At 35.4% G+C, this 21,670-nt stretch overlaps 1 protein-coding gene across 1 annotated transcript in view; it reads left to right on the plus strand.

Annotated features, from left to right (window-relative positions):
* The window catches only part of form3 (FH2 domain-containing protein formin 3), a 122,002-nt gene that overhangs the window by 44,033 nt on the left and 56,299 nt on the right, over positions 1-21,670 (plus strand). The window contains exon 3 of the mRNA XM_028309636.1: positions 5,789-5,807. The gene's annotated coding sequence lies outside the window, so the exon portion shown is untranslated. The remainder of the gene's footprint in view (positions 1-5,788; positions 5,808-21,670) is intronic.

Here is a 21,670-nt window from a genome sequence, read left to right on the forward strand (position 1 = left end):
TGTGTTTTTATGGATATGGCATATTTATAAAACTCATTTATTTTTGCAAATAGGCTTTTAAAAAGCACTTTTACATGTCCCAGTATTAACCCTACCACTGCTTCGGGACAATAAATAGGTCAGTGCTGAGAAGAAGCAGCGCAAGAAACTGTCACTATTGTGAGCTTTGTTTGGTGTTTGGCAGTTGGAGGTAAAATTTTTCTCTGTAGTTGAGGATTTCCGGGTGAAGCTTGCTTCCTTCGGCCTGTTCATCACTTTCAATCAGGTGAGCTTCCAAGAGCTTCGTTGTTGTAGATAAAAAAGAAAATTTTATCTAACGATGATCACTGCCTTAGTTTTTCTCATACATTCTGCCAGTTGATAAAATAATGTGAAACTCTAGTGAATACGTATGTAAAATGACATTGGCGGTCACATCATTTTCGACGAAGCGTTTGTATGAAGACTATGCATCTAGTTCTAGGTGTTAATAATAAATCTAAGAGATGTGGTATATGTATATTCTTTACTCCTTTTCAAGATCATAAATCTGACTCGGATGTCTTAAGGCTTCTTACTCGTCTACGATATAATCTACGACATTTATATCGCAATTATCCGTTTATTTCTCGACACGACAAGGAAAAACTTCCGATTATTCCGACAATTTGGCCACGCCTATCACTGACTGATTGTTGACTGATACTCGTACAGCTCACGTGACATTTCCTCTTATTATAATGTCGATGCCATAATCACATTCTTATGGATTCAATAGCACCTTTATAAAAGTAGTTTAGGGCTCCAAACTTCTTTTTATCTTCTTCTGAAGTCTGAGTTCTGAATAATTCCTTCCTAATTACCGACTTGAGACTGCTGAATCTTCACTGGTTGGGTTTTATTTGTAACCAAGCTTTGATTTGCACTTTTTTTTCATTTATTTAACAACTAAAAAAGACAATTACATAGGGTTACAATTAGATAGCTTTGATAACCACTAAGTGGTTTGAACATGAAAATAAGTAGTCCTACGTTTAAAACGTTTCAGATTTTTTAATTCGTTTGAATGAATAAGCCAGCCTTATAACCGCAAGATGAGTCTTATTCATAACAATAGTAAAATTAAACAATAATGTGAATTGTGTTTCTCGAGATTTATTTATTATGTAAACCAATTAACATTTAATATTATTCATAAAGTTAAACCGCTATATTCGCATTTATATGTATACTCGGTAATTACTTTGTATTTATGTGTCTATTATGGAGTAAAGCCTATCAACATTTAAATGCAATATTCTGATTTAATAATGTAATTTTTATACCTAAGCATAGGTTATCTGGCTTATTAATAACTTTGTGTTTATTTTAATAACATAAGATGCTATAAAAAACTGTAAGTTATGTAAAAGTAATAACATTAACATATAGTCATATGTTAGTAGCATTAATCCATGCTATGTGTCACAATATTTACGCAAAACCAGCCAAAAGAATGTGGGTAAATATGTTAATCATTCACATAATACTATGTTTAATAAACACTAGACATTATGTTTTTATTATAGGTAAGTTTTGTGTTGATTAATTTATCGAAATAACTTCTATGCTAATTTACAATCAAATGTGTTAAGCAATATTTTATAACATTAGCAGTTTGTAGGATACCTACTATACTATTTAAAATACTTATTGTGTAAAATCAGACTATTATTGTTTCAAACTCAAATATTTTATTCAGTACTTAGGTCCTTCCCAGGGCTTATACGCGTCCCAAATACAGCTTGCCCTACCACTTCGGGACAACATTATGGGCTAGTACTTAGAAGTGACGACGGAAAAAACTCAGACACTTATTTCAGCCTTTTTTAAAAAATCTGATACAGATTTCAAAAAGACCCATTCTGATTTTTTTGCGTGATGTACTATCGTCCTTTTCGTAGCTCCCGCCCGTTGTGCATAGATCATTGAACCCGCATGATTGGGATGCGCACGAGTTGACTCTACGTAACACAAATACGCATTTGGGTCACTATCGGCCCGTTCCGATGAGTGGCTCGCTCAAGTGTTTTCGATGTTAGCCAAATAAATATAAACCACTTCATTTATAGGTTTTATTATGAGCATTAAAGATTATTGCAATTTTCAGCGACAATTAGATATTTACTTTATTTATTTATTTTGGGTTGTAAAATTTTTAGACTATGGTGGCATATTATTTACTAAAAGCACTTTAAATGCCTAATTCAGTGGCTAATCCTACAATGACATTAAATATGTTGCTTCAATTTATTATCTTAATCCCAAATCTTATTACGATAAGGTATTTCACGCAACAATAAGTCTATTGAACTACCACATTTCAATAACAGCACAGATAATAACAGTAAGTAAGAATCGATTGATGAAGTGTAAATCGATTTTAAAAACAAAATCAATAGTTCTCTTTCATTAGGTAACACCATTGTCTAACCAATAATTCCGAAACGCAATTTAATAAAAAAGCTTTATTCTACCCTGAAAATGAGTTTTCAGTTTGCTTTAAAATTATAATTAAAACAGCTTTGAAATTAATTGAGTTCGCAAACTAGTGTCATAAGTTCCCTTTACCAGTTAAAATTCTAAAGAAGATTCGCGTTTTGACAGTGACAGTTCCTCTATAGTTTATCAATTAACTAGTGATGTCAACTATTACTCATTGACAACACAAATCGATAAATCCATCGATTCAAACAAAAAGAGTACGTGACGCGGTCAATGTACGCCACGGTCGCAGATAAGGAACGACCTTCTGAAATTCCTTCATGATAAGATTGATAAGCTAATATTGAGGAATGATAATCACTTTCTTTGACCAATCAATCGGTAGAGCTTCTTATGACGCTTGTAAAGGTGCATACCCTTTTATTCATTGTAGATTTCAGTTCATAATTTCAGGAACATTTGTGAAAATTATTAGTCGAATCGGTTCAACTGTTTTAGATAACTTAATTTTAGCGATTAATTTTAATTTTACTAACACTTGTAGCTACACGTCCCAAATATAGCTTACCCTGGCACCACTTCGAGACATCATATTGGCTGGTGTTGAGAAGTATTGGAAGTTCAAAAATGTAGCTTTTATAATATTGTGTGTATGTCTATTTCACTGTCACAAGACAGCACAGCCAAACAGAGAGCTATTTTACGAGTAAAAGGTATAATTTCACAAAAAAAAAGTCTTATTCTATCGACTCTACATTTAAGGGTGGATTCAACCAAACAAGAGTAAATATTAATCTCAGAATAAATCGTCAGTTTTGTCATTTTTCCCATACTGAAACTGTCCATGTGTCAGTTATACCAGGAGTTATTTTCGGAAAGTTTGGTCGAATCGGGCCTAAGTGGATTTGGCTAACTAACTGAACTGAAGGTAAAACGCCTTAGTCGAAGTAACGTATATAACGTAATGTCGAAGTAAAGTTTGTCGGAATTTACTTTAGTTAGCTATATTTTAGTACTAATGTAGAGCACTTATCAACATTTGTTAACGTATTTTCATAATGTACAACTTGTAAGGTATGAAACATAACCTGCCTTTATTATCAAGTACTATAAATAGATTGGTCATGAAACTGAGTAACTTTGTTTACAATTGTTATTGAAAATAACTTTATGATTCAGTAGTTTTATCGACGTCGCATCGAGCGTTATTAATAATGTTCTGTGACTAACGAAGTGAGGTAATAACGTTTTCTATTATGCAAAACGTAGCTTAGGAGTAGACCTTAGTAATGGATATTACTATTCCCACCTCTCGTTCCCACCGCTGCAACTCCGGTGTAGCCAGGATCTATAGATTTGCCGCCAATAAAAACCCAACCAGTGAAGGCCAAGTTCGTCCCGGGGGAAAATTAAACTGTCATTGGACCCGCAGCAAGATAATCAGAAGAACATAGGAGTTTGGACAGCAGAGTGTTATCTAATGAGGGTTATCGTCCCAGCGGTCGCTAGTTCGTGCCACTGTATACTGAGTATAGTGACTAATGCCCGTTTTCACAATCAATTCCTAATTTTTAAGTGACCCCTATGGTAACACATAACAGGAATTTTGTTTTCATAGGGGTCACTTAAAAAATAGGCATAGTGGGTGAAAACGGGCATGAGTTTCTTGCGCTGCTTCTTCTCAGCACTGGCCCATTTATTGTCCTGAAGCAGTGGTAGGGTTAATATTGGGACGTGTGAAAGTGCTTTTTAAAAGCCTACTTGCATAAATAAATGAGTTTTAGATTTGTCTTTCATTATGTAACTTAAGTATTTGACATGGTTATGCTTTCATTTTGTAGTACACAATTGATATTAGCTGGAAGTGTATGTAAACTTAAATAATAAGTTTAAATAGATATGTCAAATATCTTCAACAACAAGATAGCACGCAATAAATAACCATTGATAACTAATTCCAAAGAATGCAAAAATAATAAATAAATAACGAATTATCCTCAAAGGGGATTAGTGACGTCACTTCATTCAGTATTTGGCGCGATAGTGACGTGATAGTAAATGGACGATTATCGATAGTAGTATCAAAATATCAAAGTGCAGTAATTGATACAATAATTGTGTTATTTGGTGAAATATTGTGAAAATAAAGTGTGGTTTTAAGTGAGAAAATTGTTTTTAAATTAGATTGTTGGATGTGTGAGGTAACAAAACATTTTAATTAAATCTAAGGCCCGTATTCACAATCACAAACGATGCTTGCTTAAGTGAAGCAGCAAATCGAACGCACAGCGTTGAATAGAGTTCTGTGATTGGTTCCTGTGTCATACTGTGCGTCCACGCGCACTGTTTAACCTCATAATGTTTGTATACGGGCGTAAATTTCGTATACGTTTCTTCGACATTATCAAGGATCATGAGATTCAGTTGTATACAATCGTGACTTTACGTATCTATTTATAATATCACCTACATACGGAAGAACAAAACAAATACATAATACAACTAGTCCACCATTATCTTTCCTCGCAACTGTACCTTTTATTCAAAACAGTGCCTGTTATTCCACGTCCAGCGAAGCCAGGAAGCTCACATCGTGACATCCGTGACTAGCTCGCTGAATGCCTAGGAGAGCCTTACATAACCACCAGTCAAGCTTGACCTGCCCCCGCCGTATGTTCACTTCACGCGTCATTTAAAACAAGGGCTCTTCATATAATTGCTATTTATATTGTGACATGAGCTCTACTATGAGGGAATTTCTAAGAGAGTTATATGACAGAAAGGGTCAAAATATGCTGGACGTTGCGACAGATGTTTGAAAATGCACATGTTTTATGTAATAATGGTAATGATGAGTCTTTGTAATTGTTGGTCACACCTGCAAGGGCCATGGCGAAACGTTATCACAATGATGTTTGTTTTTGTTAATTGTTTAAACAAAAAACTGTATTGCGTTTCAGTCTCGCGTAAGCACCAAGTTTGTTTGATTTTTTATTTGTTAGTGACTTTTTTTCAATAACTTTCTTATGTAAGATTACAAAAATAGACTTGCGAACTCGGTATTGAGCTTAATGTAATTTAGTATTCCTATTTTATATTAAAATAGTCTATACTTTTGTTATTTTGAAGCATAACAAACTAGCATTATGGTCTACTGAATACCAATACTTCCAATCAAAATATTTACGCAACGCAAAATGTGCAATGAATTTTAAAATTTATGTTAAACATTAAGTATAGGTAATTCGCAAACATGTTTTTGAATTATATTATCAGACATTTTTATTATTATTTTATGGCTTAATTGATTTATTGCTTGTTCCAGATGCTGTTACACAAATTGGGTATGTCGTTTTAAGTTTAAACAATTAATTAAGCTGATTTCATTATTATTATTAAACGTTGACAAACTTAAAGTTTTATGTACTAGTAGTGAAATATTTAACTTATTATCTTAACGGTAACAAGGTCGGTTACCATCTGTTCTTACAAGGGTTTTAATTGCCACAAAATTCTTGGGATGAGTTGCACTGCCTATGTACTTTGACGGTAACTATAACGATAACCGGTGTTTTTGTATGGAGTTTGACAGATTTTGACTTGTCAAAGTTAAAGTAAGATGGTACAACTAAGCTTTAAAGTTAAGGTGCAATGTGTGTGGTTAGCTTTACGTGACGTCATTGTACCGCATCGTGTGACCACAGTCTTAGATAAACTCCAATAAACTACTCGACCGGATCACCGTTAAAATAAACAATAATCCAACAAATGCCAAATCCATTTTTATAGCAAACATTCCCAGGCTAGCACCCGTTCGACAAATAAAGTGGTCGTTGCTATAAATTTGTCTGTCCGTCGCATTCGTAATGTGTGGGCGATCGCATAGTGTTGTATTCATAGCTTGATCGTTAAGTTATCGATAAAATATATTTAAAAACACATCGGTGGCTGTACACAATATTGTAACAAATTCTAAAAAAAACACATATTAAATCAAATGCGATGATTTGTTTTCAGTGTGAAGTATTTTTCTAGTTAATAATAGAGACTGAAAAATAATATTAAATTGCATTTAAATATACAGCCTCATAATAAGGAACCACAATTCAATTTAGAATCTACATTCAAATTTAGTTTAAAAGTATAATAATAATATGATTGAAATTCAATATGGAAATTAGACATCTCAGGCTTGAATCACATGAGTTTTTAGGCTTACTTAAAAAAAAGTATTTGTGAAAAGTGACATTTCAAAATGTAAGTAGGCTTTTGTTGAACATTTTATCGATAAAATAAGTGACTCCGACCAACTCTACCCACTCAATATTTTTACTCAATGACAAACATTTCGTTCTTAACGATCCTTGATGTCGGATTTTGCTTACCGAGTTGAGCAACCGAACTTAAGATACACTTATACTTGATTGAAAGGGAAAACATAGTGTTACATATCATTGGGTAATGATATTGAGGTTTATGCAGATTAGTGTTTATTTTACGAAAATGGTGGTCAATTTGATTATACCATGTTTTGGAAAAGTTTTCTCTATGTAGAGTTACAGAAAGATAAAATGACCTAACGTAACTACATGTTTATTGAGTGTTTTGTCAGAGTTTTCTTTAGTTGAGGCGTCAGAAATGCGAAGATAATGTAAAATCTATTTAGAACTAGCGACCCGCCCCGGCTTTGCACGGGTTCTAAGTATGCATATAAACCTTCCTCTTGCACCACTCTATCTATTTAAAAAACCGCATCAAAATCCGTTGCGTAGTTTTAAAGATCTAAGCATAATCATAGAGACAGACAGCGGAAAGCGGCTTTGTTTTCTACTATGTAGTGAATAAACATGATCTTACATCTTTTATTGCACAGATTTTGAGATGTTTTCAGCATCAAGCAAGATTTGATCAAAATGTACCTATTAATTGAGACTTTTATTTGCAGTATGTACCAGATGCTTCAGATTTATACATTTTGATGCACAAATAACATTTATCGGCAATTTACAGTCGATGGCATATCAGAATCTACATTTCTGTAAGTAGGATCTATTACAATTAACTATTACATATTAAGATGCCACAGTCCTTAGCTTGCATAGTCGTCAAGGACGTCTGAAAGTGCTTACAATTATGAAAACATAAGCACGCAAAAAGTAGCTGTAGTATTTGTTTCTTCGGGCTCTGTTTCGTAACCAAACATTTCGTTCAAAGTAAACATAGCGCCTCCAAACAGTCGTTTTCGCAACCACTCTTGCGCTTGACCGTAACTTATTCATTATAGTCCGTGGAATATGGACTCTAATGTAACTTGCTACTTGTTATTGTTTGGACGAAGGTTTAACATGAAAAAGACCTTTAGTAAGTCATGTAACCAGTGGCTTATATTAGGTAAAAATACCTGAGTCTGTGTTGATTTGCTATTTTCCCTTCGCTTACAGCAGCTGAACAGTGTTTTTCTATTTTAGCACCTGGATCAGTTTTGATAATTTTCGTAGGTATAAAAATAGCTTGCATTCTTTTGTGCGATGTGTAATTCTATAAAACTGTTTTTCTTAGAAAGTATACAATGACCTATGGTAATTATAAATTCTGTAGACAGAGCCTTGAGTAATAAATAACTGGATTACAAGCGCTACGTTAGTATAAAACTGACTTCAAATTCTAACCCGACATCTTCGTGTTTTAGAAAAACTCTACGTTACTAAACAGAATGCGCATACTTAGTCAGTAGACATTTGTGGGATACCCAAGTAGTTAGGGAACTATTATTATACTTACCTACTATCTTTAACAAGATAAGATAAACCCATCAAAAATAAAATTCCAAACCAATGAAGCATAGAAAGCGATGTTCAAGTCCCATGTTGACATACCGCGGCCCCATGACCCCGTTGACCTTACCAGAATGTTGGTAAAACACATGGTTCTAGTGAAACCATGGTGACACTTGATGTACTTTCACTGCATCTTCTACTGTACCTATAGGTCATGAAGGCGGTCTGTGGGTTGATTATTTGGAGGTGCTATTTTTTGCTGAATCACTTTCCTACTATAAGTAAGCACATATTTAGATCTGTAGTTGTAAAATGGGAAATATACCTACATTTTGGAAATGCTTTCATCTTTAGGTCATGACTCTACTATGGTAGCTTTAATTTACCATAGACAAATGGGGGCCGTATCCTACTCCTCATGTTGACAACATGAGCTTTTATGGGAGACTTTATTTCTTGTAAATTCTGAAATACCTGGTAATAACTTAGAACTAGGTACTGCTATGTAATCAGCATTTTAGAATATTTTTCCTCTTGCCATATAAACTTAATTACGTTAATACTGCTTTCTGATAATTTCGTTGTTTATTTTAACTTTTACCAAACAGATTTAGTAGAAGATATTAAAATGATCCCTCTAACTGTATAGACGTTAGATACCTAATGCGATTTGATCGAGTATTTCAATTATTTATACAAAACAACTCAACATAAGTTTTCTCATGAAGTGAAACAATATTTCCCGGTATTTGGTTCCCGCTGAAAACCAGCTTCTCGACATGGCGCTTGTTATGTCGCGAATATAGCTGAGCGGACGCCTCTTCAGCATAGCTTGTAGTTTAAAAATGTTGTACTGTATTTTTATTTTATTTCTCTATGCTGAATAAAGTAGGTATTCTTATTCTATATAATTTCTTTTGAGGTAATAAAGTTTATTTAACCAGAAACAACATGTTTATGATCCTTAGTCTACCAATACAAGACTCTATACTTAGTCTCCAATGAGAATTTATGTCTGTTATTAGCCCCAGCGAAGTGTGTACCAAAGGCATCCATCATTCAATTGAGGAAGCTAATCGTTCGTAAATGGACAATTAATATCAGTTGGCGTTTTTTATCTTAAAAGCTGTATACTAAAGTCCTTGGATAGTTGGGATCCTTTATTTTGTTACACGGTTTCGGATAGATTTTTGGGTCGTTTAAAAGGTTACGGTGTACATGTTACAGTCAAAACTCTTAACCATACAAAAATCAGATAAAAGTGGTTCTGATTCTGACCAATGCCTTTGGTCAATACATATAACTTTTGACTGTTTTTTGCAGTCAAATGTGGGTTTGACCGATTATGAGTTTTGACTGTAACTAATATTTTTAAACTATGACTTGGTGTGACTTCGTACGCGTTTTCGCAAAATGTTTCATTGATGTTCTTGCTTCTACTGATCATAGTATAGGACCAGTAGTTCCTGAGAATAGTGCGTTCAACCAAACAAAAAAACTCTACATTATAATATCAGGATAGATTATATTTGATATTGCATTTGAAATTATGTAAATCAATTCACGTGTTTTTTTTATCCACAACGAGGAAGCTCTTGGGCTGTATCTCACCTGATGGTAAGTAATGATCAGGCCGAAGGTGGAAGCGAGATTCACCCGGAATCCTCAACCACGGAGGCTATTTTACCTCTAACTGCCGGAACACAACAATGCTGATAACATTGTTATGGCGACAGACTTAGGTAAGATGGAGGTAGCCAGCCAGGCGGACCTAGAACAAGCCCTACCACCAACCAAACCGAACAGAAAAATCTGCCTCCACTGGGAATCGAACCCGGGACCTCTGCATCTGAAGCAGGTGGTTTTACCACTAGACCACAGAGACACTTATTACCTATCTACCGTGAATTATACACTTGTTTGTTTCTTGGAATTCCAAGTCGCATTGTGAATTTGCACAGAATTATCCATCCAACAAAGTCTAGGAAAAATTGAAATAGATCACGCAGTACCTTAATGTAACCTTGACCATATTAATAACAAAAAGTTTAATTTTGTTACACTTATACATAATTATGAATAAAATTACACTCGTATTCGTAGTAAAGCAAAGTCAATGACGGAGCATACGTGACCGCAGCGATCTTGACCTAGTCTACGAATTACTACTAAATAGTTTTCCTTAATTTCGCGTATTTTGTGAGGTAAATGCTATTAATTACATATTATTGGCCTACTCGATTATGTTCATGCAAATGAGTCATTGCGTTTGCAGCTGTGTTTGGTAAGTTTTGATTTTATTATTTATGTACGACGATATTCAAACTATTATAAACACTGTGACTTCTTGTGTAGATGTAATATTAGTTACAATAAAAAGTGTATAGGCTGAAATGCTGGCCACGGAAGGTACCGTTTGTCTATGTAAATAAAATAATTAAATTGTTGAATTTTATATCGAGGGTCTAAATTGTAAAAAGGTTTTCTAATTTCCACTCAAAAAATTGACTTGTTTGTTTACATTTTTCTTATCACATTTAGTGCGAACATGAAACGGGTTCCAACAAATATTTATCGAGCTATCTTTTTTGGAATTAAAAACCTGACTGTCGCAAGTCGTAAAGGACATTAATAAAGAGAATCAGGCATGCAAATTCTTAAATATGTATTTCTTGCGAGTCTTTCTTCTTTGGCTACATTAAAAATATCAGCTTACAGGCTCGAATTAAAAACCGGAGGATCGGCATCATCAATAAATACAATCAGTCTATTCCCAAAACGCTATGGTTCAATGGAGACCAAAACAAAACTTACCATTATGAATATTGGATTACTATTACTGTCACAATGGCTTAACGACATGATACTTTACATTTGCACCACCATCACACTTTATTACCTAAGCTATTACGTCTAAATTCCAATGCACGAGGTGTAGTTCAGTTTGTCACACGACTTAATTTGATTTTTAAACAGTTTGGATTTTAACCCTGTCTATTAAGGTCGGTTTTGCATTGTTATGGATGTAGCATGGTGGAAAGCACAGGAAGCCAGCTGTCAGTTTGACCATCACGCGTTTATAGTAGTCAAGGATGTCAAAAAGTTTTTATGGTGTTTTATTTTTGATAGCTTTGGTTTTAAGTTGCAAGGGTTGATGAACTCGTGTGATTGACAATGCTCTAGTAGCACACAGGAGTGGAATTTATATTTGGAACCGATGATGTTAGCTTAGGTATCAAGTTCAAATCAAATAGGTCCAAAAGCTAATCTTTGACTTTCCTTTTTATTATTTTGTCAATTTCATATAATTTAACTGCCACAATATCAACCAGTGTATGATAAAGATAAAGTCAACTAATAGAAAGGCAAAATATTGCATATTACAGAAAAATTAAATATGTGCACAAACGCATTTATGGCCGTAGCGAATTCAAAATATTTAATTTAAAAAATTGGTCCTGGAAATAATGTTTTGAAACACAAATACTTAATAAAGATATAAAAGCCAAAAAAATCTAGACTTTTTAAGTTTAATTCACATTATATTCGCGAGATGAATCCGTCAAAGTTAGGCGTAAATTTTGTTTTGAATTCTAAACTAAGACTTCAACTATCTAGCCTTAACATAAAGTCAAAAGCGTTCATAATAATATAGAAAGCATATTCCCACATGTTTATCGCTCAAAAATTCATAACCCAATAAAAATGCAAAGTGCATCATCGTGGCAACCCTGCATTGCATAAGGGCGCGCGCGCACGGATGATGCATTGTGCTGCAGAGAAAGCTGCTTCCATGTATGGCCTATGGCATGGTAATCATGGGTGTATTAGGAATTTTAATGCAGGCCGAAACCGACCTAAGCCCCCTTACGAAACTAAAGCTGAACAAAAAGAACAGTGTGAAACCATGAGTTTACCTTACAAGAATGCGTGGTAAATTCAGAGAACTGCTCCTGAATCATGTACTTATTGACAGATTGTACAGCGCCCCTAGCGGCTGCTTTCAAGAACTAAAATTTTCATTTACTTTTTTGACGTACTCGCTAGCGAGCACACCTAACGTAAACTCATGGTAAGCACGCACACTGTAGAGAGCTGGTGAACGCCAGACCTACGTCATTTTATAAAAGCTGACAAACTTTCAGCTTTTATAGCTCTTAGTCTACTGCATTATTTTCTTTGATCATTAGAGCACTGCACAAACTGCACATAATTATAGATTAGTTCTTAAAATCCATATTTTTGTTCATACATAAAAATCCTCACATAGCATGAAGATAAAGCCTCTGAGATTTGGTATTAAAGTGGCTTCACACTGGTATATTTTAAAAACTTTGACTTATTTTTTATATTGAATAATTTATCGGAAGAGCATAAATTAGCAGCATCTTTCGTAATTACATTAAAAACTTTAACTTCTTATAAATAACAAAAATTGCTTACGCATATTAATATTTTAATCCTAAAATTAAGTAGCTAAATGATATTTAAATACGCAATTGACCGTTCAATTGATAAATGTAACCTCGTAATACATCAGCATATAGTTGATTTATTAGCTAATTTTACGTTTGATGTCAGTTATCAATCAATATTAAACTTGTACCGATAAAGGTTACCGATGACATTAACTATTTGGCAAATCTTCCGTAAGTTAAATAGCCAAGTTTTTGTTTCAAATCCTACTGACTAAATGGTACGTGTTAAATTAGTGATTGATTAAGATTGATCATTGAATATTTAAGTAGTTTTTGTTGATGTTTTGGTAGCTTTTTGTTCATAGTAACTTATTTACAAATTGCAATCGCTGTGACCAAACAAGATCTCTACTTAGAATCTTAACTAGTCTAATTATGTTACTTAACTATATTACTGTTAAGTCATCCTATTCTAGGTACCCAAGTGTCAAAGCCCATTGTTTTCAGACTTTATGAACCCCATTAACGTCTAACATGCTTAGATCAGACCAAATACTACAATTTTTCTTAGGCGCCAATGCTCTCAATTTATGTTTTCGCAACAGCTTTTTTTTTCTTGTTGTTTTGTCCTGTTTTACCGCACTACATGGTTCTACTATAAAAGAACCATAATACCAAACCATGTACTAACTGCTATCTGGAGAAGGGGGACCGAATCACGAAACCCTGGACATCCAACTCCAGGCCCACAGTTGCGAATGATTTAATTACACATTAGCACCTACGTCAAAGATCTCGATTAGCACACAATGACGCGTCAACACGCCGCCATATTTGTTTAGCATGCACATAGTTGCGCACGCGCCGATGGTGACGGTTTGGCAAGAAACCGCCATTGTTTTAAATGACGAACAAACGAAACCCCTTCTGGGTTTGTTTTTATGGAAGCCTTCTGTAGAAGCGCTGCCAAAACTGCCCATACAATAGGCTAGTTTCCTAAAAAATTTTTTTTAGTCCGTCATGTTTAATATCAAAAAATATTGGACACATATATTTTTATTTGTCAATCTAACAAATAATTACATAGTTATGGTGCGTTGAAGTTCCGCACGACGTCACAACGTGCGGCACTTTTATGCACGCATTGACGTCACGGGCCTCTTCTTATGAACTTTGGCGCGCTTTATCTCTTTAAATTTAATAGTAATACATGTAGAGTATTTTTTGATAAGTTAACTGACGGACTAATTAAAACTCTTGCTTTTTGACCCAGGAAACATCTATTGTACTAAAGTACGATCATACAGAAGGAAAAGATAGGAATCTTCTTTCTGCAACAACTTGTTGTAACTGATGTTGAAATTAAGAAAAAATATGAAAAACCGTAATATCTGCCTATAAAATTTGAGTTACTCTCGATTTCCCTAGGATTCTATCATCAAACCCTGACTTGGTGATAGTGGGAACACCTCGGGATTAACTATCGAACAAAGGAATTGTGCAGTAACATACATACAAACAAAAATAACCTCGAATTGAGAACCTCCTCCTTTTTTAAGTCGGATAAAAACTGGCAGACTACATAATAATCTTCTATAAGGACCTAACTTTGAAGGGCATTTTGCCTAACCTTCCGTCCCTATCTCTTTTAAAGACAGAAGCTATGACTATCAATGTTATTATTATTATAGCCCTTCACAGCAGCTACCGCCCACCCACTACATCAGTAGGAGGCATTTTATTATCTGTAAATAACTTACAATCATGTATTACGTATTAATTAAGCTTGCATTCATATAATTACCATAATAAGCGCCGAGATATTATCTGTGTAGATATTATCTGAGTAAACATTATAACAGTATGTGGACGCTATGTTTCATATCGTTACTTAATCACAACTTAGGCATGGATCAGCGAGATCAGCCAGTCTATGTAAATCAATGCATATCTGGAGACAAGAATAAAATAATCCACTGAAAAAGAAAGGGGGACTAAGAATGACGAAATTGACGAATCCAGTTTTTTTGCCAATTTAGATGCAGTGAGGCCTGAATATTTCAATAGCAATAAAACCGTCACACTTAATAGAGTAAACATATTTTAAGATTGAGTCTGCGGATATAAAATCAAAATATCTCAACATAAATAGATCATAGACACTTGACATAATTAAATTACAATCCGCATACTTACTCTACTATACCATGACCAAATATGCGTCAATGGTGACGCTGTCCATGCCCCAATGTTTTGGCATAACGTAGCATTGTCTGTACAATCTTTTTCTCATTAGTCGTCGTTGCTGTGGCCCCCGTACAGTGGCCCCCGTACAGTGGCTCCCGTACAGTGGCCCCTTTTTTGCCGAAACTGTCTGTTTTTGCCGACCTGTGCCTCTAAGTGAATCCCTGCCGTATGCTAACGAGACAAGTAAGTAACATGATTGTAACGGCCGCACTCGCTTCCTGTTTGCATGAGTAAAATATAATCGAATAACTGCGCGCGAGCAAGGCTCAAATAATAATGATACAACGCTACCTTGTATTGAAGATAACGCTGAAGCTAATGATTCTTTTGTTAATTGCTATCCTTCACCTACTTTTTGAATGAAAAGAGAAATTGGGAATAGATAAAAGAATGGAACAGTGCATTCTAGCAGTTATGATGAGCTATGAACTTTCGGAGCCGAAACGTAGAGCATAAGAGTAAAGCTACAAAACAAGTTTGATGATTCAAATTATTTATTAGTATGTTATGTAGGCCTGTTCTTCTTGTCGTGACGACAACAAAACTGCAGTGTTTGCCTAAAATTCTGCTACAAGGCCTATCACTTATCACCAGGTGCGATTGCAGTCAAATACCTGCCTTTTTATGCATAAAAAAACAGATAGTGCTGAGAAATGTTTACATTTCATAAACCTGGAAGATAGTAATAGTTGTTAAATTTCACCTATTTTCTATGGGAGGATGCCAAGAATATTTCAAGCTATGGAAAGTGGTTGTGGTTAGATGAAGATTGCCATTGACATTGAATTACGATTGTGTTGTCCGTCTGTCTTACTTAGACTTCGGATTTACCATACCTATCTAATAAAATAAATGCTGGATAAGGTTGAACTTACACAAGGTTACTGGATTTGATAATGCATGTTCAGCAATGTATATCTAATAATGATTTTTAAAAATAATTAAAGCATCTTTGTGACTTTTAAGTTTATGTTAAACATAACTAATTAAAAACAATTGTTGTGCACAAAAACAGCCTTTCTCTAAATTTCACAAACTCAAATTTGGAATGTTAATTCGTTTTAGTGGGTCGCTGCTGTAGACAATGACGATTTCACCGGCGTGGGCGCAGTTTTTGCGACTAATTATCCTTTCGTGAAGGCTAAACATATATAAAAATAACCTACGAGCTGTCAAACTTAATTTATGTTCATCACAGAAGCTATGAAAAGTTCCAGAGATGGTGCACCTGTACCGGCAAAAGTAGTGTTTTGTTCAAATGGGGTGATCATTTTGACAGCTCCCAGAAGGGGTAGGGTAACGTGTTAGGTGAACCTCATTTAATCAACATGGGAGTGAATATTAACCCCTCGTGGTAACGTAAATGCTTGTGATAAGAGTGTTACTCACTGCAATAGTTTTTTATCGCCACGATAGCCGAACGGTGAAGGGGTCGGAGTGGCCGACTCGAGATTCGAGGAACGCGGGTTCGAATCCCAACGCCGCTCGGCTTTGTGGTGAGCCCACTCGTAACACAAGCTTATTTAGCTTACCACGAGGGGCTAACGGGACTATTAGTAATTTGGGCAATAAAAATTGCTAATAATCTTAAAAAAAACATAGTCTAGCGGTGGGGATCGAACCTGCGGTCCTCTGATCTCGATTCAGCCAGTGCGACCACTGACATCATTGGGCTATTGCCGCTTCAAATTGGAATCGACATCTTCTTGGTTAGGAGTATATTAGAACGCCTCCTAGCTCGATAGACCGACGATCTCAATGCTGGCAGTAACTTTAATAAAACGGGATCTCTCTAGATCTCCTTATTTGCTTGTCCTTTTAACACACCCTCAAATGATCCCTCGTACAATAATTTCTTCACAAAGCTTTATTCGTTATCACAAAGTTACATCACGAGATTGGAAGGTCGTCGACCTGTGTTATCAGGCTGCACAGCTGCATGTTATCAGATAACAGGAGCTTCTAACGTGACGTGGCGTTATGCAACAAAATGCATCTTGTTAATTCGTTATCCTCGTAGATAATGAAATGTTTTGGATCCAGTACCTACTAAATACATAAACGTTGTTCTTTTTTTGTTCCAAATTATATTGGAGTATTTTTGTGACATCTTAGGTTGGTACAAAATTACAGAAATAATTTTATTAACTTCTGTGCAACGACCGTGAGAGATACGTCAGGTAGAGTTATGCATAAATTCGTATTGATTGACATAACGTCAAAGATTATATTAATGTAGTAGGTAGGTAGATACGTTCATTTTTACATAAGATATAAGTTCCTTTTTTTGTAATGAATAAGAATTTTTAAAACTACTACGCACTTTTGATTGATTTCTTTTGCCTCACATTGATATTGTGATTTGTGACGATTACAGGTATTTTGATATTCCTTTGATCTCCAAATTCAACCCCGATGATATGCTAGCTTTGAACATTTTATTCGTGATTAGCTAAATGTCATCTTCACATAATCTCGTAAATGCTCCTAATATAAAATAAGACGAGTCAAGACGAGTGACAAGTAGGTCAAAACCGCTCGTTTCATGGCCACACATGATTTATGGGTTCGCTTATGTAAGTCTCGTGGCCACAAGTATGGTAATACGGTTTATGAGAATTATGTCATAAGTATGAATGGGTATGCTCATTCATACCCATATTTGAATTAAACTTGACTTTAAATTAAGTTGCTTGTAGTTAACTGAGTTTTTTAAGCAAATTAATACGTATCCCTTAAATATCTGTTATAATTCTATACATCAGTGGTGTCCTAACGTGTCGACATTGTTCGCGCACGTTTACCAACAAGATGGCTACTGTAGCCATGTGAGGGCACATGATAGGGCAGCCCAGCGTAGCCCTCTTATTGCGGACTAAAGGAATTTTGTCGTAGTTACCGTAGCCGAAAGCGGCTTGGGAGTATTCTATAAGCAAGGGAAATAATAAGTTACAACTATAGAAAAAAAAACACTATTTTTGAAGATTAGTAAAGTACCTATAACTAACTCTATAACTAACCGCTGGTAAGAGTGGTAAGATAAGCAACACTTCTCTTTATTATAACACCACTTTTGTACCACCTTCTCTTGTCTATTGTAAACTGACTTGCAGTTAGGTACAAAAAACAACGAAACTGCAACTTCTAGTTACTTTTGAGTTTCAAACTGGTCGCGTCATAATGTGGTCTCTCAACGGACGCTATTGCAGAAACTTAGATGCAACTCAAAAGTAACTAGAAGTTGCAGTTTCGTTGCAGTTGCGTTTCACCGTGTGTTCTGGGCCTTAGAGTACCCTAGCCTATACGTTGTGATTCAAATTTCGATATTAGATTCAAGAATAATTCAAACATACCCCAATCATGTGACAATTTGTTAACATGCTGATTGGCATTGGCGTCCCAAGCAGTCTGTCACGATATGCAAAACTCGGCCTTCCGCGAGGCCGCGTTGTCAAAGGAAACGCTTCCGGAGCGTAAGTACGCGCACGTTTGGTGCAACCTTAAACTTCAAATTAGATTAGTGAAATTATTTTAGGAACAGACATATATTTAACGACTAGCTGTGCCCGCGACTTCGTACGCGTGAAAACCCGTTTTCGCAACATTTTTCATTATTGCTCTGCTCCTATTGATCGTAGCGTGATGTTGTATAGCCTTCGTCGATAAATGGGCTATCTAATACTGAAAGAATTTTTCAAATCGGACCAGTAGTTCCGGAGATTAGCGCGTTCAAGTAAACAAACTAACAAACAAACTCTTCAGCTTTATAATATTAGTATCTATAGATAATCCACCACCTCGCATTAAGCGTTTCGATAACTCTTTTATAATGCGAACAGCTAGGGACTGGAATTCCTTGCCTGCTGCTGTCTTTACCGAACACTATAATCCGGGCCTTTTCAAGGCGAAAGTGAATAGGCACTTACAGAGCAGATATGTACCATCCTAGACTTAACACCAGGTGCGATTGCGGTCAAATAGCTGCCTTGTTATACATAAAAAATCTAGCTCATTAACTTACTATAACCCTTTCAGCACGAGAAAAAAATTTGACGATTTCTAAAAAATCGCGTTAGTTTCTGGGGTCTTTAGGATCTTAGTAAATAGAGAAAAATAGCGAAAAAATTTAGGGGGTGACTTTAACCCCCCTAAACCCCCCCGCACGATCGTATCAATCCGTCATGAACCTATGAATAGCTATTTCATTACAATTACAATCCTAACTAATATTATAAATGCGAAAGTAACTCTGTCTGTCTGTCTGTCTGTCTGTCTGTCTGTCTGTTACGCTTTCCCGCTTAAACCTCGCAACCGATTTTGATGAAATTTGGCATAGAGATAGTTTGAGTCCCGGGAAAGAACATAGGATAGTTTTTATCCCGGTTTTTGAAACAGGGACGCGCGCGATAAAGTTTTTCTGTGACAGACAAAATTCCACGCGGGCGAAGCCGCGGGCGGAAAGCTAGTTTAAACTAATTAAAAAAGACATTTTAGATATAAGGAGCTTTATTATTCTTCATAAAGACATGATATCGTAATTAGATACTAATTTCGGAAAAAAAATTCAAAAATAGCTCATGGCCCTAACCTAGAACTCTGTCAAAACCTGAATTTTGGGGGTAGTAGCATCTTAAAATTGAACATGAGCTTTCGTTTTTAGTAATAACTTATTTTTTTTGAATCCCAGATGTTGAGGCTATTATTCAATAACACATGGGGTTAGATATTTTCATAAAAGGGATCATTTTGGTTCATCTATTGGTACTAGAATCCTGGTATCCTCTCAATATTTTCACTGGTGGCTGTATTTTCTACAGCGGATTTGTACTATGTGTCTCGGAGACATTTTTGAGTTTATTCTAGAGTAAATCTGATGTTCAGGCCTTTAAAAGATTCGAAAGGTTTCCATTACTTACATTACCAAAAATTCAAACATCGTCCCGACATGCACGCTCGTGCTGTAGAACTTTAGGAGTACCTGGTACTCGGCTTCATCTAACTTTTTATAAAATTAAAGCGAATTATATTTTTTAAGGATATAATTTAAATTAATACGCACAAAATTCATTGAAATCCACAAAAGAAGTAATTTAAATAAATTAATACTTTTCACGCCTCCCGTAGTCAGGTACACGTCCATCTTTGTCACTCAACACAGCACCGACTGAACGCCATTGAAAGTTTTTGTATGAAAAATAGCAAATATATCGAACCGTACGATCGATCGGAAGCGTCTTGGCGCGGTAAAATTGATTTACCAATTCACTAGATTTTTTCAAAGTCGAACGCACTTTCGTATTATTCTGTGCTGAAAGGGATAATAGAGAGCGTACTGCATACCTTAAAGGCTGGTACCGCACCTGTAACTCCCCTTGGGCTGCGGGTGTCTATGGGTGACGGTAATCACTTACCATCAGACGATGCATTTGCTCCTTCGGCCCCTATCCCATAAAAAACCTCATTATTATTTCAGCTACAGGACACTGCTGAAAATAGGCCTCCCCCAATGATTTCTATTTTGCCGGTTGGTAGCGGCCCTGCATGTAGCGTTTTCCTGAAACCTTTAGAAGGTCATCTGTCCATCCATTACTGCTGAAACATTTTCAAAGTTTAAAATATCTTAAATTAATTTAATAATCCAAGAATACGAAAAATACTAATTTCACAAGATCTGAACTAACTACTTACTTTTTAACAAAGAACCAGAAAGTAAACGTAGACGGGTATTGGGGTTATTACCTTACCAATTGAACTTGTTAGTAAAGATAACGAAAATATCGAAACCCCATTATCTTTTAACCAACATTGTAAGTAAACAAAGCAATCTTTTAGGACCTTAAGACGGTCATTATACAGATAAACGAAATTCCTTGCAAGGAACTGTGTCATGTTTGACAACCTTGACTGTACAATCGCCAGCTAAACAAACTGGCAATATCGCCTCTATTCCGACTACATAAGGTGTTGTTACCTTGATGTGCTGATTGTACGATAAAGATGACCAAAATGGTGGAAAGTGGTGGACAAAGTGTTTACTAAATGAACAGACGATTTGGAAAGAACAATTAGTGATTTGAAATCGATTGAGGACCTCCGTGGTCTAGTCATAAGTTGAGGGTTCGATTCCATAAGACGCAAAATATTTAGGAACTCGTAAGCACGAGTTCCTAAATGAACAAACAAATCAACAATAATAGAATCAAACTGGTTGTTGTCCGAAAATATTTATTACTAGCTGTGCCCGCGACTTCGTCCGCGTGGACTAATGACTTTGGGTAGGCACTTTTAATAATTTAGTCTAATTATTTTACAAAGGCCTATGTTCAGCAGTGGACGTCCTATGGCTGAAATGATGATGATGATGATTTTACAAATAGCTTTTGCCCGCGACTTCGTCCGTGTAGAACTCGAAAAAGTTCTCATAGGATTTTTAAATGGTTTTTAACGTTATTATCTAAATGTTTGAATACTATTTGATCGTTTAAACACAGTGAATGATTCAATTACATAAAATTTTAATGATACTTTTCACGGCTTCGCTCTCATGAATGTTAACGACCGTCAAAAGCACGTCGATAGATGGCGGTCACTAATTTAGACTTTGATTTGCTCGTTTAAACACAGTGAATTATTCAATTACATAAAATATCTATAATGACTAAATTTTAAATATTATGAACAGTTCTATAAATGTAATATTTAGTTCCTAATTAGGACTAATGATACGTTTCACGGCTTCGCTCTCATGAATGTTTACGACCGTCA

The sequence above is a fragment of the Ostrinia furnacalis genome, unplaced genomic scaffold (genome assembly GCF_004193835.3).
Source record: "Ostrinia furnacalis isolate ACB-3 unplaced genomic scaffold, ASM419383v2 OfSCF2807, whole genome shotgun sequence".
Classification (NCBI taxonomy): domain Eukaryota; kingdom Metazoa; phylum Arthropoda; class Insecta; order Lepidoptera; family Crambidae; genus Ostrinia; species Ostrinia furnacalis.